Below are 16,005 nucleotides of genomic sequence, written 5' to 3'. Positions count from 1 at the left end.
AAAGACTCTGTTGGAGTATGCTGCACATTACATAAGGAATCTAGGTTTTCTGAGTGGCAGTTTTTTATATAGTAGGTTTTGTGTGCTTAACAGATTAACTGCTTCTTATGTTATTCTTTCTCCCAGGATTCAGGAAAGAAAATGACATAATAGGTTTTTTTTTTCCCTGGGATCACAGTAAACCTCCTCAGTCAAACTCAGTTGCTCCTTGGGAGGTAAAGAGCGAACTAACCTATGTTTCTACAAGTTAGAAAATCATTTACATTTATTACCTTTGCACGCTGAGGCCCCAAAGCCTCAGAGCTATGATTCTCCAAATCACTGCATTCTAAGCTTGACTGATTGGTTTAAAAGCTTGTGAGAGATTTATAATGATTTCACTGTGTAAGCCAATGATTTTATATTTAAGACAGGAGACCACTTATAAATGACAGAAAACTTTAGATTCTCTTTAGAGTCAGCAGGTGACCAACTGTTTTCATAGGTTTAGATAAAAACAGCATTTCCTTTGCATTGTTTGAACTCTAAATTTATAAAACACACACATATTATAATATATATTATTATCATTTTTTTTTTAGTTGCATGTGCTCTCAATCATGTCTGACTCTTTGCAACCCCATGGACTGTAGCCTGTTAGGCTCTTTTGTCCATGGAATTTTCCAGGCAAGCATACTGGAGTGGGTTGCCATTTTACAAGTATTATAATGTTAGCTACCAATTTATAGTGCTGCTGCTAAGTCGCTTCAGTTGTGTCTGACTCTGTGAGACCCCATAGATGGCAGCCCACCAGGCTCCCCTGTCTCTGGGATTCTCCAGGCAAGAACACTGGAGTGGGTTGCCATTTCCTTCTCCAAAGCATGAAAGTGAAAAGTGAAAGTGAAGTCGCTCAGTCGTGTTCGACTCTTAGCGACCCCATGGACTGCAGCCTACCAGGCTCCTCCATCCACGGGATTTTCCAGGCAAGAGTACTGGAGTGGGGTGCCATTGCCTTCTCCGATTTATAGTGTTACCTTTGGATAATTTAGCTATATTAATATCTATGTATATTCACTATAAGAACTTTAACAATTCCATTGGTTTGAATCTTTTCTTACTCATAAACTTGGATTGCTTCCCCAAATTTCAGATTTGTTATTTAAATAACAGATATTGCTATACATTAAATTTGGAATACTAACTATGCTTAATTCATTGTACTATTTGACAATAACGTGGTGAAAGTGAAAGTTGCTCAGTTGTATCCGACTCTGTGGGTCCAGGGAATTCTCCAGGCCAGAATACTGGAATGGGTAGCCTTTCCCTTCTCCAGGGCATCTTCCCAATCCAGGGATGAAACCCAGGTCTCCCGCATTGCAGGCTGATTCTTGACCAGCTGAGTCACAAGGGAAGCCCAAGAATACTGGAGTGGGTAACCTGTCCTTTCTCAGCTGATCTTCTCGACCCAGGAATCGAACCGGGGTCTCCTGCATTGCAGGCGGATTCCTTACCAACTGAGCTATCAGGGAAGCCCAACATGTAAAAGCATGGTCTTTTACTATTTAAAAGTTTATATAAATAAACTGCCTTTATATATGGTCTTGGTAGAGACCAAACAATATTGATGGAGTACACGTTTAAAAGATATAAAACTTTATATGATGTTTTATCTTCTTTGATTAGAATGTAAGATTTGTGAGAAAGATCAAATATTTACATTAGGATGTTATCAAGGGTAATAAAGTTATTAAGGGTAATTAAAGAAAACTGCAGAAATATCTATTTTATCAACACTCTTAAGAGTCTCTGTCAACCAGTGTGTTTCCTTCCCACCAGCAATGCCAAAGGCTCAACTGGAGTGAAAGCAACATTCATGAGGGTGCAGTTTCTAGAGTTTTTATTAGAAGAAAACTAGGTCAAGCCATCACTCTGGTCCGCCTCATTAACCACAATTCAAGCCACCTTGTTCTCTCTGCATCTCTACAACCAGGTTCCTCTAGCTTATCTCCTATTCTCTGGTTCCTTTCATTCCTCTCATCCTTCTGCCTGAGATAGAACTGGCTTTCTACTGCTGTCTTCTACCCCAGGCTCCTGCCTATCAGATCAGGTCTCTCCACATGGCCTGATACTGCTCTGTTGTATCTTGAAAAAATGCCCCAGCATTATCCCAAGTCCAGTTTAGTATTTAAGGGCACAGCCCTTACACTCAGATCCACCTTCTGGTCTCCCTTCTTTCATCTGTTAGCTGTATTCCTTTGGTTACTTAACCTCTCTGAGCCCCAATTTTCTTGTTTGGAAAGGAGGCAAAAATTATATATCTAAAATGATTTGTGACGAAGACTGAAAAAAAGCTAATTCATGAAAAGTGCCCAGCACCATTCTTGGCACAGTGAAATCTTTCAGTCATATCTGACTCTTCTGACCCCATGGATTCCTCCATCCATGGGATTTTCCAGGCAAGAATACTGGAGTGGGTTGCCGTTTTGTTTTTCCAGGGGATCTTTGTGAAAGTTTTAATTACTCAGTCATGTCTGACTCTTTGTGACCCCAAGGACTATAAGACTATAGTCTTATCGTCTCCTATAAGGAGACTATACCAGGCTCCTCTGTCTCTGGAGTTCTCTAGGCAAGAATACAGCTGTGGGTAGCCATTCTCTTCTCCAGGGGATCTTCCCTGCTTAGGGATGGAACCTGCATCTCCTGCATTGTAGGCTGATTCCTTACCTTTTGAGCCACCAGAGAAGTCCAGGTAAATCAATACTATTATTATTATTAAGTTTATTCCAATAAATTTAAGTTATTAGATTAAGATTAGATTATTACTAAATTAAAATAAAATTGCATTAACTTTTTACCCTAATAGAATAGCTTCCTCCCATACAAAGTAATTTCTCTAGAATCTCTTTATAAGAGGCATGCATGTGTGCTAAATGGCTTTAGTCAAGTCTGACTCTTTGTGACCCTATCCACCAGGCTCCTCTGTCCATGGGATTCTTCAGGCAAGAATATTGGAATGGGTCGCCATGTACTCTTCCAGGGGAACTTCTCTACCCAAGGATTGAACCTGCGTCTCTTATATCTCCTGCACTGGCAGCCAGGTTCTTTACCACTAGCATCACCTGGGAAGCCCCCTTTATAATAGGGACCACTCTCAACTTTCTATAGTCCCTGTTTCTTGAAGTGCTTATTCTCCCCTTACTAGAGTTCGTATATATCCATCTGTGTACATAAATAACGTGAAAGACTGTCACAGGCTTTGCTTAAAGTTCACAAATAGAATGCCAATGGATTTTTACTGAGCTACTAATGTATCTTATTTAAGAAATCAATGAGGTGATCCTTCTTGGTTAACTCACATTGTCTTTTAGGAGCTTCCAAACACCCCGTTAGCCACTTGCTATAGATTCTTACCTAGATTTGTTGTCAAGGTCTTGGCCTGGCATTTGCAGAATCCACTTTTCCTTTTTGTTAGTTGTGACTCATCCCCCTCCTTCCCCACCCATCTCTGTTCTTTGAACATTCCCTTTTCTATTCTCTCTGATTATTATTTGAAGATTGCTGTCAATGGCTGGGAAACCCCTTTTGCAAGATCTCTCAATAACTGACTATAATTTGTTTAGACCAGGAAATTGAACTTGGCAGAACAGTAAGTTGCTCTCTTCAATTGCTCTCCTCATCTTAGGATTTGCTTTTTTCTTATCACCATTAATCGGTAAGCTAATTACTTCCACGTCTCCTATTCTTTCCCGTCCACTTCTTACCCACTTCTGTGGCAACCATGCCTTTCTTCCATGCTCCGGCAAATGTGAAAGTTTGTGTGCTGCGTCTGTCATTGGAGGGGCTTGTTTACCTTATGAATGTAGTTTATTTGGTTGCCCTGAGACCCTGTGATGGACTCCACAAAAGTTATGATTTCTGTATATTTACCTGGATTTTCTCATTGTTAGGGCAATAATGTGCTCTGAGGCTTCTCTGCATCGTTAAGTGGAAGAGAAACTGCTCCTCGTTCCACATTTCTAAATCCTTTGGAACACCTTTGGCATAAACAATCTAGAAAAACTACTTTCTTGAAGATTTTCATGAGTTTTCTATTGGTGCATTAGTCAGCCTTGTTTCTGTAACAAATAACCCCAAATTAGCAGTCACGTAAATAACTATTTTTTATGCACATAACATATGGTTTGTTGTGGGTTGATTGGTGCTCCTCTGGCTTACTTTTCTCAGATTTATTGGGCTATCTGTCTATCCCTACTTACCTCTCCACCTCTCAGAACCCAGGGGAAGAGAGCCTCAGTTTGACATGTGGCAGAAGAAATGATAAGAATACTCATGAAACTCACTATGTCTCTAAGAGTATCTGCATAGATGTTACAGAGACTGCCTACACTCACATTTTATTTTCCATTCATATCCAAGGGAGAATATCTACTCCTTTCACTAGAGGCTTGGGCAAGTCACACGCCAAGGAATAGGAATATACAGTCTTCTTTCAGGTAAGGGGAGGTGGGGGTAAATAATTATGAAGCAGAATACAGCCTATCCAATAGGCTGATTAAAATATATTTTCTTTTCTCATATTTGCCTTGCCTGCAATATTTGAATTCGCTTACTTGCACAATCTTATTGGTTGGAAAGATTTTGTCTTCAGGAAATGGGTTTTTTTTTTTCATGTTATGTTTATTTTTATTATTTTTTCCCCAGAAGCAGTTTTATTTATTTATTTATTTATTTTACTTTACAATACTGTATTGGTTTTGCCATACATCAACATGCATCCGCCACGGGTGTACATGTGTTCTCCATCCTGAACCCCCCTCCCGCCTCCCTCCCTGTACCATCCCTCTGGGTCATCCCAGTGCACCAGCCCCAAGCTTCCTGTATCTTGCATCGAACCTGGACTGGCGATTCATTTCTTATATGATATTATACATGTTTTAATGCCATTCTCCCAAATCATCTCCCACTCTCTCTCCCACAGAGTCCAAAAGACTTGTATACATCTGTGTCTCTTTTGCTGTCTCGCATACAGGGTTGTCATTACCATCCTTCTAAATTCCATATATATGCGTTAGTATACTGTATTGGTATTTTTCTTTCTGGCTTACTTCACTCTGTATAATAGGCTCCAGTTTCATCCACCTCATTAGAACTGATTCAAATGTATTCTTTTTAATGGCTGAGTAATACTCCATTGTGTATATGTACCACAGCTTTCTTATCCATTCATCTGCCGATGGACATCTAGGTTTCTTCCATGTCCTGGCTATTATAAACAGTGCTGCGATGAACATTGGGGTACACGTGTCTCTTTCAATTCAGGTTTCCTCAGTGTGTATGCCCAGCAGTGGGATTGCTGGGTTGTATGGCAGTTCTATTTCCAGTTTTTTAGGGAATCTCCACACTGTTCTCCATAGTGGCTGTACTAGTTTGCATTCCCACCAACAGTGTCAGAGGGTTCCCTTTTCTCCACATCCTCTCCAGCAATTATTGCTTGTATACTTTTGGATTGCAGCCATTCTGACTGGCGTGAAATGGTACCTCATAGTGGTTTTAATTTGCACTTCTCTGATAATGAGTGATGTTGAGCATCTTTTCATGTGTTTGTTAGCCATCTGTATGTCTTCTTTGGAGAAATGTCTATTTAGTTCTTTGGCCCATTTTTTGATTGGGTTGTTTACTTTTCTGGAATTGAGCTGCAGGAGTTGCTTGTATATTTTTGAGATTAGTTGTTTGTCAGTTGCTTCATTTGCTATTATTTTCTTCCATTCTGAAGGCTGTCTTTTCATCTTGCTTATAGTTTCTTTTGTTGTGAAGAAGCTTTTAATTTTAATTAGATCCCTTTTGTTTATTTTTGCTTTTATTTCCAATATTCTGGGAGGTGGGTCATAGAGGATCCTGCTGTGATGTATGTTGGAGAGTGTTTTGCCTATGTTCTCCTCTAAGAGTTTTATAGTTTCTGGTCTTATGTTTAGATCTTTAATCCATTTTGAGTTTATTTTTGTGTATGGTGTTAGAAAGTGTTCTAGTTTCATTCTTTTATAAGTGGTTGACCAGTTTTCCCAGCACCACTTGTTAAAGAGATTGTCTTTTCTCCACTGTATATTCTTGCCTCCTTTGTCAAAGATAAGGTGTCCATAGGTGCGTGGGTTTATCTCTGAGCTTTCTGTTTTGTTCCATTGATCTATATTTCTGTCTTTGTGCCAGTACCATACTGTCTTGATGACTGTGGCTTTGTAGTAGAGCCTGAAGTCAGGCAGGTTGATTCTTCCAGTTCCATTCTTCTTTCTCCATATTGCTTTGGCTATTCGAGGTTTTTTGTATTTCCATACAAATTGTGAAATTATTTGTTCTAGCTCTGTTAAAAATACCAAAGGTAGCTTGATAGGGATTGCATTGAATAAGAAATGGTTTTAAACAACAAGAAAATATATAATTTTACATAATAAGAAACCAAGAGGAGGTAGAATCTAGACAGCATGTTAGAGCTGTGAACTATTCTCTTCTCCCTCCAATTTGAGTTGGCTTTGTTCTTGTATCAGCTTCACTCATGGGTGCAAGATGGCTGCCAAGGGTAGCTGTTGCTCCATGTTGCCTTGGGCATGTCTAGGACACCTCATTATTCATGAATATAAATTCTTCCCTTCAATATGATTGGGCCAAGATGGGAAGTGTGTACTTCCTGGACTAATGTCAATTTTCAGGGGGAGTATATTAGCCTGGGTGTTTTAATCATCTGGGGTAGAAGTGATATTGTGGAGTCAATCACAATGTTCATTAAAGCTATCTTGATCTTATATCTTCCTAGGGTTTTCTGTTTCTTTCCTCTGTGTGTAAATGCATACATATAGACACACAATATTCAGAGTCTCCTCTTTTTTACACTATGTCCACACTCAAGGGGCAAAGAATCATGTAAGAGTGTGAGTAGTAGGAGGTGGGGCAATTGGGGTCCATGTTAGAATTTGTATGCTACAGTTCTCAACCTGCAAGTTTGAAAATTAAGTATATGAAGATTTCTGAAAGGTGCCTGATTATTGGAGAAGTTTCTATAAAGGGGCAGGATTATAGTCTCACCTAATAGTTGTGAGGACACGCTTAAGAATGTACATATATGTGTGTATATATATATCAGATCAGATCAGTTGTTCAGTCGTGTCCAACTCTTTGCGACCCCATGAATTACAGCACACCCGGCAATGGCACCCCACTCCAGCACTCTTGCCTGGAGAATCCCATGGACGGAGGAGCCTGGTAGGCTGCAGTCCATGGGGTCGCTGAGAGTCAGACACGACTGAACTACTTCGCTTTCACTTTTCACTTTCATGCATTGGAGAAGGAAATGGCAACCCACTCCAGTGTTCTTGCCTGGAGAATCCCAGGGACAGGGGAGCCTGGTGGGTTGCCGTCTATGGGGTCGCACAGAGTCGGACACAACTGAAGCAACTAAGCAACTAAGCAGGCCTCCCTGTCCATCATCAACTCCCGGAGTTCACTGAGACTCACGTCCATCGAGTCAGTGATGCCATCCAGCCATCTCATCCTCTGTCATCCCCTTCTCCTCCTGCCCCCAATCCTCCCAGCATCAGAGTCTTTTCCAATGAGTCAACTCTTCGCATGTGGTGGCCAAAGTACTGGAGTTTCAGCTTTAGCATCATTCCCTCCAAAGAAATCCCAGGGCTGATCTCCTTCACAATGGACTGGTTGGATCTCCTTGCAGTCCAAGGGACTCTCAAGAGTCTTCTCCAACACCACAGTTCAAAAGCATCAATTCTTCGGCACTCAGCCTTCTTCACAGTCCAACTCTCACATCCATACATGACCACAGGAAAAACCATAGCCTTGACTAGACGAACCTTTGTTGGCAAAGTAATGTGTCTGCTTTTGAATATGCTATCTAGGTTGGTCATAACTTTCCTTCCAAGGAGTAAGCGTCTTTTAATTTCATGGCTGCAGTCACTATCTGCAGTGATTTTAGAGCCCCAAAAAATAAAGTCTGCCACTGTTTCCACTGTTTCCCCATCTATTTCCCATGAAGTGGTGGGACCAGATGCTATTATCTTCATTTTCTGAATGTTGAGCTTTAAGCCAACTTTTTCACTCTCCACTTTCACTTTCATCAAGAGGCCTTTGAGTTCCTCTTCACTTTCTGCCATAAGGGTGGTGTCATCTGCATATCTGAGGTTATTGATATTTCTCCTGGCAATCTTGATTCCAGCTTGTGAAAGAGAAACTCCCCAGGTTAGTAGGTGCCCAATATGCTACTGGAGATCAGTGGAGAAATAACTCCAGAAAGAATGAAGGGATGGACCCAAAGCAAAAATAATACCCAGCTATGGATGTGACTGGTGATAGAAGCAAAGTCCGATGCTGTAAGGAGCAATATTGCATAGGAACCTGGAATGTCAGGTCCATGAATCAAGGCAAATTGGAAGTGGTCAAACAAGAGATGCCAAGAGTGAATGTCGACATTCTAGGAATCAGCGAACTGAAATGGACTGGAATGGGTGAATTTAACTCAGATGACCATTATATCTACTACTGTGGGCAGGAATCCCTCAGAAGAAATGGAGTAGCCATCATGGTCAACAAAAGAGTCCGAAATGCAGTACTTGGATGCAATCTCAAAAGCGTCAGAATGATCTCTGTTTGTTTCCAAGGCAAACCATTCTCTCTCTCTCTCTCTCTCTCTCTCTATATATATATATATATTCCTCCCCCGCCCCCCGTGCTGGTTCTTTGTTGCTGCATGGGTTTTTCTCTGAGTTGTCACAAGTGGCGGGTATTCTCTAGTGGTACACGGACTTCTTATTGTGGTGGCTTCTCTTGTGGAGCATGGGCTGTAGGGAGTGTGGACTTCAGTAGTTGTGGCTCTCAGGCTCTAGAGCACAGGCTCAATAATGTGGTGCATGGAGTTAGTTGCTCCTCGGTATGCAGGATCTTCCCAGATTCAGGGTCAAACCTGTGTCTAGTGCGTTGGCAGGTGGATTCTTTACCACTGAGCCACCTGGGAAGCCCAAGAATGTGTATTTTTGTATAGATCTAATAGCTCTTGTAACTACTACCTTGGTATGCAGTTATTTGTGTATATAACTTTAGTACAGGATTATAAGTTTTCGGAAGGCAGAGACAAATCCTTTTATATTCAGGAAGTGCTAGATACCTAGTGTGATGCCTTGCTCAGAGAGATAATAAGTTATTTTCTCCCTGGGCTCCCATCAGTTTAGCTCATTCATGTCAAGCTCTTTGCGACCCCATGGATTGCAGCACACCAGGCTTCCCTGTCCATCACCAGCTCCCCATGGTCTCTCATATATCTGTATTACAGCTCATCTCAAATTATGTTACAACTTGTTGTATAAACTGTTTCTCCTACTAGATGGAGTGTTCCTTGAGGGGAAAAAAAGACTCTGAGCCTTTTTCTTTTTTATTTTTCCCCTCCTTCCTGGCTCCCCGCTCCTCCACCAGTTTCCTCTTGTGAAACACCAAGTACAGTGCTTGGCTTATACTATATGCTCAAGAGATGATGGAGTTGTGAATGGGCTTCCCCTGGAAGCTCAGCTGGTAAAGAATCCAGCGGCAATGCAGGAGACCCGAGTCCAATTCCTGGGTTGGGAAGATCCCATGGAGGAGGGCCTGGCAACCCACTCCTGTATTCTTGCCTGGAGAATCCCCATGTCCAGAGGAGCCTGGTGGACTACAGTCCACGGGGTCTAAAAGAGTTGGATAAGACTGACTAAGCACACATAGTGAGTGTGTAAGAAATACTTATTCAGAAGCAAATTTATAAATAAATTTTAGGAGGTAGTATCTACCACTAAAATCATATTAGATCAGATCAGTCGCTCAGTCGTGTCCGACTCTTTGCGACCCCATGAATCTCAGCACGCCAGGCCTCTCTGTCCATCACCAACTCCTGGAGTTCACTCAGACTCACATCCATTGAGTCAGTGATGCCATCCAGCCATCTCATCCTCTGTCGTCCCCTTCTCCTCCTGCCCCCGATCCCTCCCAGCATCAGAGTCTTTTCCAATGAGTCAACTCTTCGCATGAGGTGGCCAAAGTACTGGAGTTTCAGCTTTAGCATCATTCCTTCCAAAGAAATCCCAGGGCTGATCTCCTTCACAATGGACTGGTTGGATCTCCTTGCAGTCCAAGGGACTCTCAAGAGTCTTCTCCAACACCACAGTTCAAAAGCATTAATTCTTCGGCACTCAGCCTTCTACACAGTCCAACTCTCACATCCATAGGTGACCACAGGAAAAACCATAGCCTTATGGAATCATACAAAAAAAGTTTAAAAAGGTGTAATTCCCCCTTCATTTTTACTTAAAAGAAAAGTTTCTAAAATAAATCAATTGATTTTTGAAAACAAGTGGATAGCAGAGTACAAAAGGAAGCATGGTACACTAAAACTACAGAACTGAGACTATGGTTCCCTTCTGATCCATGAAATTGCTGAAGCCTCTTCAAAGAAAAACAGGCATGTTTAGTATCTGTTGCTTTTATTATTGTATTGAGTTTGATATTTTGAAAATCTGACATAATCTACCTCATTAGGATTGTTGTAGGGATCAAAAGAGGTATTATGTAGAAAGTATTTAGCACAGTTGATTTCACAGCAATTTCAATTTTGGATTCTTTAAGTGTTGTTGAGTAATTTGCCAGCCTTAGGTGAAAGCATAAAGTAGAATCTCCATGAATTCTTTTTCCAGGAAGTCTGATATCTGACACATGAAAGGCAAGAGGAATTTGAATCAGTGTACTACTTCTGTGAGTTAAATATGAATTTTGAATTTTTATTATGATTATGAGAATAAAAGAAATAATGGCCTTACTGGGATTGAGTATTTTTTGCTGAGAGTTGGGTAAGGAAAAGAATGGGCTATTTCCTCCTGAAATTTTGCCTTGTTGATAGCTGCCCATTGATAGGTTTCCAGGTAACCTCTAGTGACTCGAGTGACTAGCTCTTAGCTTAGTATACAGGAAGTGCTTAATAAAAGCCAATGGAATTAATTAATAAAATTGGTCCCAGGTTCAGGATTCTTTGACAGACAGTGAACTTTCCGAGGCAGAGACCACAAATTATTGTCTGTATCTCCAGGTCTCAGCAAAGTCCAAGCTTCACTAGGGTCGAAAAGGAATGTCTCAGCTGACAGGAAGTGTCTTCCTATTTTCAAAGAATATTATTTATAGTTTGCTGGTTTGAGCAAGTGTTTGTACCTTGTCCGTCATGTTCGGTGGATGAAGTGAGGGCCACATGCTGACTGCATTTCATCTTGGACACTCCCTTCATGAACACTGTGGTCTGATTTCATCTCTCACAGCTCTGTTGACCTGTTCTCGCCCCACTATTTTTAATGTTACAAAGTATGTATAGCATAACATTTACCATTTAAAACATTTGAATGTGTACAATTCAATGTACCTAATGGCTTTAAGTACTATGTAGTGCAACCATCAACACCATCCATCTCCAGAACATTTTCATCAATCCCAAACAGAACTCTGAACTCATTAAACATCCACATTCTCCTCCCCCTACACCCTATCCCCCACCTCACCCTTCCCTCCAGAGCTTGCATTCTCTATCCTACTTTCTGTCACTGTGAATTTGCCCTTTCTAGGTATTTAATGTAAGTGGGATCATACAATATTTATTTTAATGGACAAATGTATCTGAGTTATTTTGGTTAGCATAAAGTCCTCGGTGTTCATTTACATTGTAGCAAGGGTCAGAATTTCATTCCTTTCTGAGGCTGAATAATATGCCATTGTATGTATATATGTACATTTTGTTTATTGGTTCCTCTGTCAATGGATATCTGTTGGGGGAACCACTGACCAAAACTGCCCACCCTGGCCAGGCATCATAGTAACCATTTGCATGAGTTATCTTACACAGAAGGTCCTGGTAAGAAATTCGGAACGATTATAACTGGCTACCACCAACTGGAAGAATTTGGGAAAGGTCAAAAAGAGAGAAGAGATTCCAGTCCATTTGTTTTACCAACTTCCCAGAATCCTTTTTGGCCAGAATCTCTCTTGGCTGAGTGTTGCACACACCACCAGGAAAGACTCTGTGTCAGAATGATTGGCCAAAGAAGCCAGAAACCAACTCATAATCGTAAAACCTGAGACAGCGAGCAGAGTGGCAGAGCAGTCCTCCTGGGCTCCCTTACCCTCCTGAACCCCGCCCAAGTGTCCCTTCCTAGTAAAGCCTCTTGCTTTGTCAGTGCCTGTGTGTCCTCGGACAATTCACTTCCGAGTGTTAGACAAGCGCCCACTCTTCAGTTCTGGAAGGGGCTCCCCCTTCATGTAACACATTTGTGTTGCTTCCACATTTGGCTACTGTGAATAATGTTGCTCTGAACACTGGTGCACAAATACTTGTGCTACTTACTGCTTTCAATTCTTCTTAGCCTATACTCAGTAATGGATTGTTAGATTGCATGGTAAGTGTACATTTATCTATTTTCCATAACAGCCACAGCATTTTATGTTCCTCCCAGCAGTGCACAAGTGTTTCATTTTCTCCACATTCTCTCCAATACTTGTCCTTTCCTATCCTCCCCTTCCCTTCCCTTTCCTACTCCTTCTCCCTCTTTCCTTCCCCTTCCCCTCGTCTTCCTCCTTCTTCTTCATCATCTTTTAAAATTTTTTTAATAATAGCCATTCCAATGGATGTGAAGTAGTATCTTATTGTGGTTTTGATTTGCATTTCCCTAATGATTACTCATCTTGAACATCTTTTCATGTGCTTATTGGCCATTTGTATATCATTTTAGCTAATTTGCTATTAAATCCACTCACTAGCACTTAGATTCAGTGGTGTCTCTCAGCTGCTAACCTCCTTGAATCTATTGCTATTTATTTTTGCATTAGTACTTTTTCCTTGACTCAGTATCATCTCTCAGTGCTTTGACTCTGCAGGTACCACAATCTCCTCAACAATTACTCTTTGTCTGTATCTCGTTCTCTTTACTAGATGTGAATGACCAAAACTCAGGGTCTGATGGTTCCACTCCTGGGACCACTTTCTCATTGTATATTTTAAGACAATCTTTCAAGCTCTCAAGTTCTGGTCAAATACCTTCAGCTGCCTCTAATATATTTGTTTCTGGTTACTTCCAGTTGACTTCCAGTAACTTCCAGCAACTTCCAGCACTGTTACTGTTAATTCCAGCTCGACATATACAGTTGACCCACCAAACAACACTGGGGGTTAGGGGCACTAACCCTTTGCATAACTGAAAATCCATGTATAACTTATAATCATCTCCCTGTATCCATGGTTTCACATTCTCAGATTCAGCAACCATGGATTATTTAATATTTATTACTTTCCTGTGAAGGACAGGGAAGCCTGGTGTGCTGCAGTCCATGGGGTCGCAGAGAGACTGAACGACAACAACACTGGAAAAAAAATCTGTATGTAAGTGGAATAAACCCATATTGTTCAGGGGTCAATTGTATGCCACTTATATTGTCATTCTGGCATCACCAACTCATTCTCAGTTTCTATCACTGTCCTGGTTTTGATCGTTGTGTACTTTTGGGTTTATCTTTATTTCCTCCATCTTTATCATCCATATCAACTAGTTTCCAGCTCTGTTTTATCCTTCCTTCACAGTTTAAAACTTTATTCTGAGTTGATGCAAGCTAAACCATTCCCATGATTGGTGGCCATACTTTCTATTTAATGATTTAGTATTTGTGAAAGAATTCATTAAACCCGAGGTAAGATGTGTGACTGTGTTGTTTAGCACCATGCCTTGCACACAAGAAGCAGTCAGTAAATACTTGCTGAATGATTTGAGTTCTCTCTGACTATTGCACATTAGTCAGCATACAAGTCTATAGTCATTTATTGTTAAATTTCATCCTAACACGTATTCTGTTTAGGAGGAAAAAAAGAGTATAGATTTCAGAAGAAATGCAAGGAATATACAACTAAGTTTTCCTAGAATGTATCACATACTAATGCCTTAAAAATGTAAATTATGTTCTGTGCTTTTAAAAATGTTATACTTAAAAGGTTTTTAAAACTTAAAATAGCTCTAGTCTTGCTTACATTTGGTATCAGATATAAGTGATTAATAATTCCATGTTCACTGAATTCTTGATTTGTTTCCAGTGTCAGAGATTTGAGACTATTAAGAGGCGATTAGGGAGGATATCCTTGAAGTCTCCTTCACACCAAGAATCTCCCTTTTTTTTTGGTTCACTTAACTTAATGTGGGAGTTGCTTGTGATATTTTCTACATCTCACCTTCTGAGGTTATGGGCCCCATTCATATGCCATATCTCCCTCTCAGATGAGTAAGTATGACTTTTATGAATTTTTCTTCACTTGTAGAATTTAATTTACATGAATAATTAGTAAAGGACCAAGTGAAATTCCTCTCTCCCTGCACAAACAATCTTGTTAAGAAAATCAACTGCAAACTTTTTCCTTTAATATTTTTTTCTTTGCACCTTTAAATTTATTGCTTGCTACAAAGAAGCGAAATAAAAAGAAATATAGGGTACTACAACGTATGGCTCTTTTGCATATTGATATCTGAATAATTACTTTAGGACATATTGAGTTATAATATGAAATACTATTCCCTCAGGACATTATCTTAAAATATTTTACTTACTTAGCATATAGTTCAATATTTTAGAATTATGTAAAGAGTATAGTTGCTCACTGATATGGAGTGTGCTGGCAGAAACAAAAAATTAGAAGGACCTAAAAGGAAAAGGGAATTGTTCTTGGAATGTTAGAGTATTCAAATGCTGTTGCAATATAGTTTGGGGCTCCCTGGTGGCTCAGTGGCAAAGAATCCACCTGTAGTGGAAGAATCAGAGGAGACCTGGGTTTGATCCTTGGGTTGGGAAGATTCCTGGAGGAGGAAATAGCAATCCACTCCAGTATTCTTGTCTGGAGAATCCCATGGACAGAGAAGGCTGGCTACAGTCCATGGGGTTGCAAAGAGTCAGACACAACTGAAGCGACTGAGCACACAATATGGTTGGTCAATTATAATAGAGAAGGCGGCAGTGAGTCTGTACAGATAGTTAATATGTGCATATTTTCCATTTAAAGTGTGTTTCACATGGATTCTGTTTGATACCCACACCTGTAATTCTATCTTTTTAAATCCCATTTACATACAACCAGAAGTCAGTATTTTTTTTTTTTTTTTACAATACAAAGGCTTGAAAGAGATGTCAAAGAAATAGTGTCTGAAAACTAAGAACTACAATGTTCATACTGTGAGTCAATGGCCTGCTGGGAATTGAATACAACAGAGCACGGCTGTGCAGAGCAGGCTGATGTGGATGTGATGTGACACATTGGGTGCCTGCTTCTTAGAACACGCTCCAAGCAGTCTAGTTTGTTGTCGTTTAGTTGCTAAGTCGTGTCTGACTCTTTTGCAACTCCATGGGCTGTCCATGGGATTTTCCAGGCAAGAACACTGGAGTGGATTTTCATTTCTTTCTCCAGGAGATTTTCCTGACCCAGGAATCGAACCTGTGGCTCCTGCTACATTTCTACGTGGCAGGCAGGTTCTTTACCACTGGGACCATTTAGGTGGCTGGAGTACACAGAATGGGTAGCTTATATATGTGTACTAAGTCACTTCCGTCGTGTCTGACTCTTTATGAATCTATGGACTGTAGTCCGCAGGCTCCTCTGTCCATGGGATTTTCTCAAGAATACTGGAGTGGATTGCCATTGGGTACCTTATAACAGAAATTTATTGCTCCCAGCCTCACAGTTCTGGAGGCTGGAAGTCCAAGATCAAGACATCAGCATGGTCATATAAAAATTTTTTTTTTTTTCTGGCTCATAACCAGTGCCTTCTTGCTGTGTCCTCACATGGTGGAAGAGGGTAGGAAGCTCCCTGGAACCACTTTTATAAAAGCATGAATCCAACTGATGAAGGCTTCACCTTCATGGCTTAAACACCTCCCAATGTCCCATCTTCTGATACTGTCACAATGGATATTAGGGTCTAATATGAATTTTGTGGGACA

Source organism: Bubalus kerabau, chromosome 12 (assembly GCF_029407905.1).
Source record: "Bubalus kerabau isolate K-KA32 ecotype Philippines breed swamp buffalo chromosome 12, PCC_UOA_SB_1v2, whole genome shotgun sequence".
In the NCBI taxonomy this organism is placed as follows: domain Eukaryota; kingdom Metazoa; phylum Chordata; class Mammalia; order Artiodactyla; family Bovidae; genus Bubalus; species Bubalus kerabau.
The sequence above is the reverse complement of the archived record's forward strand: the minus strand, read 5'-3'. Positions refer to the sequence as shown.